At 40.9% G+C, this 3414-nt stretch overlaps 1 long non-coding RNA gene across 1 annotated transcript; it reads right to left on the bottom strand.

Moving 5' to 3' along the window:
* Positions 1-2155: 2155 nt before the first annotated feature.
* LOC135534744 (uncharacterized) lies at positions 2156-2961 on the bottom strand. The gene is made up of 5 exons (XR_010454734.1): positions 2917-2961; positions 2749-2793; positions 2544-2598; positions 2321-2365; positions 2156-2210 (listed from the first exon to the last, which is right to left on the bottom strand). It is a non-coding gene; the product is annotated as an uncharacterized LOC135534744 (long non-coding RNA).
* Positions 2962-3414: the final 453 nt, after the last annotated feature.

Genomic DNA, 3414 nt, shown 5'->3' with positions numbered 1-3414 from the left:
TAGTCTAGTCTTAGTCATTTTGATGAAAAAAAGGGTCACTTTAGTTGACTAAAATGAAAGGGCATTAAGTTACATCACATTTGTATTGCCTCATTAACCTATACTAAACACAAATCCCTGTCTTGTGCACAAACATGCATAGCCTTGTCCTACCAACATAGTTTCCTGCATAACATCATATTCTCTTCCCAACAGCAGAAATACTGTATCACAAACATATACACTGTGTACAAAGCATTAAGAACACCTGCTCTTTCCATGACAGACTGACCAGGTGAATCAAGTTGCAATCTATGATCCCTTATTGTTAAACTTGTTAAATTCACTATAAATCAGAGTAGATGAAGGGGAAGAAACAGGTTAAAAATGATGTTAAATCCTTGAGACAACTGAGACATGGAATGTATGTGTGTGTCATTCAGAGGGTGAATGTGCAAGACAAAAGATTGAAGTGCCTTTGAACGGGGTATAGTAGTAGAGAACTGCAACGTTGCTGCCAAGAACTGCAAGGCTGCTGGGTTTTACACGCTCAACAAAAAGTATTGACAAAGTTGTCAGGTAGTGTAGTGGCAAGAGGAATTTAGTCAACACATGGATTACTGTTCCTTTTCCCTTCTTTCTGTGCCACCAAATGTTAGCATATAGGCTACTGGTAATGCTGCCAGGGCCACGTTCAGCTGCAAAACGTTCTCGAATATTGCAGACAGAAAGTCCATGAATTTAGAGTCTAGCTTAACCCTCCCACTTTCCCCACTGCATTTGCTCCAGGTTCTGTAGCCAACGTAGCCAAGTCTCCATCTTTTCCTCTTGAGAAAACGACTTGATTCTGGCACAACCGTTCAAAAGATATGACCCATAATACCAGCGCTATGTTTTTTCTTTGTATTGTGCATTGGCGGGCTGCATTTTACATTCATAAAGCATATCGTGGGCCGTTCTAAAAACTAGGCAACTTGCGGACTGGACCGTTAACCATTTGTTTAGACTACATCTTGTTTAGTCATGTTACCTCATTAGCTAGCTATAGCTAACAACATGGGACGTGATCAGCAGTAAGCAAAGTATACATTATTCCTTATTCAACATCACAGAGAGGCATGTTTGTTCTACATATCATATTTCTATCTGAATGTTCCAAAATGTTGTGTCCTACTGAACGTGCCCCAGGTTGTTATCTACAGTATAGCTATTGCTAGCGAATGTGGTGTGTCCATCCCACTGCTGAACAGAACTGAGCTGCGCAACTGTGCTGCTAATATTAATTGAGCTTATTACTGAAAAGCTCTCAATCTCTCCAAAAGACGATTGTCCAGTCCACTTAGTATCCGTCACATCTCATATTGGTGAACAGAAATGAAAAATCATTTTAGTTTTTTTTCTGGGTCTACATTTACATTTACATTTAAGTCATTTAGCAGACGCTCTTATCCAGAGCGACTTACAAATTGGTGAATTCACCTTCTGACATCAGTGGAACAGCCACTTTACAATAGCATTTAGTCAGTTATAGTCTTGTAATTTGTCACTAAAAATAGGTTTTTGACAAATATTTTAGTCACAATATTTGGGTTACTCTCTTAAGCTAGAGGATAAGGCTATCAGAAGATCATACAGCTTGAGGATAGAGCTTTCATCCATTAGCTAAGATCAGCGTTCCACAACACATAAAAGCTTCAATATGTAGGTAATGGGATACACACTGAGTAGTATCATCAGTAGCCTAATGCTGTGACTTAAAACTGGAATCCTTAGTTGCGACATACAACTTATAAATACATCATCAGCTTAGTTCAATTTATTACCCCATCAGAACACAAAATATAAGCTTGTTTTACTATGTTTGTAAACAATGTACAGTAAATGTAAACAAACACTGTATAGCCTAAAAAAATGTTTTACTATAATATTGGCATAATGGATGGTCAGTACTTGCATCGATAGCTCTGTCTATGAATTTTAAAGTGGTTACATCTCTCTAGATCTTTCCCTCAGCTTTTTACCAAAACATTGGCGGGGTAACCACGTTGTTATTGTTTTAATTAAAGATTCTAGCTTTAAGTGACAAATGGGGGTACTGTGAGGTTGCTATGTGTGTGTGTCTCTGGAAGGAAGAGTGGGGTTTAGGTGGTCAGTCCACTGGGTACTATGCTACTCACCATGGGCCCCTCGAACCCTCGCTCACCCCGGATACCCATTGTCCCCATAGGCCCCTGAGGAAGACAGAGAAAGGAAGGAAAAGAGGGGGTTGGAGAGAGACATTTATAGTCATTTATTTACTAGAGCAGAATTAACTTTACGAGAGAAGAGAGGAGAGACTTACAGGATCACCTTTCGGACCAAGGGCACCACTCATCCCAGGCTGTCCCTGTGAAAATATGAAAACAGTACAGATGACCTTTAACCCCCTGATATTATATATTATTATGGTGAGAAATCCCTCTGAAAAATATATGTTTCCAAATACATTAGTCAATCATCTGGTCCCAAGTTAGGAATCGGGTCCCAGGTTAGGGAACATTACTGTGCAGCTGAGTGAGACTGACCTGGATTCCCCTGAGTCCTGGGAGGCCCACTCTCACCATCTAAACCCTGGGGTCCCTGGTGAAATAAATAGAAAACAGGTCATTTTAAAACATGTTGTATAGTATGTGTGTAATATTTCCAAGTATAGTCTTACAAGCATTGAGTTCTGTTAAATGTGACCCAACTTTAGGCAAGAAAACACAACAAGCAAACGCCTCCTCTTACCTGGGGGCCTCTGGGGCCGATGACTCCAACAGGCCCCAACTCTCCCTAGAAGGTAAAAGCAGGCTACCTTGGTGAAGGTTGACATATTCAGAAAGAGCTACCAGTAAAGTAGTTAACTAAAAAATTATGGGAAGACCCTCATCTTCTGGGGTCAAAATGTCCCCTCACCTGTGAGCCGTTAACTCCCTGATCGCCAACACGGCCTGTGAAACCAGTGGCTCCCTACACAAAACAAGAATATACACACTGAGTTATGTGATATGGGATGAGTAACATAGCATTAGGAATTGGGGCCCATTATGATATTGTGCTGTACTGTATGAACCCTTTTTTTCTAAGAGTGTATGGAAGGTACATACTTGTTTGCTGTCTACTCACCACTGTCCCAGGAGGCCTGGAGGCCCATCAAACCCAGCCTCCCCTGGAGAGTCACAAACACATGGACACAAGTCAGTGACACACTCAATTACTGATGAATAACACCCTAAAGTATTCAGAAATGTTTGAATCTGTAAATCTGAAACAAGGTGTAGTATTGTTACTGTGGGTCACTCACATCAGGTCCTGGGTTTCCCTCTGAGCCTGAACCCTCTGACTCCCTGAGGCCCCTGAAGAAAAGACAGACATAGGGTTAGACCTTTTACAAAGTATGTCATAAGAGTGAAA

Source organism: Oncorhynchus masou, unplaced genomic scaffold (genome assembly GCF_036934945.1).
Source record: "Oncorhynchus masou masou isolate Uvic2021 unplaced genomic scaffold, UVic_Omas_1.1 unplaced_scaffold_3908, whole genome shotgun sequence".
In the NCBI taxonomy this organism is placed as follows: Eukaryota; Metazoa; Chordata; class Actinopteri; order Salmoniformes; family Salmonidae; genus Oncorhynchus; species Oncorhynchus masou.
The sequence above is the reverse complement of the archived record's forward strand: the minus strand, read 5'-3'. Positions and strand labels throughout refer to the sequence as shown.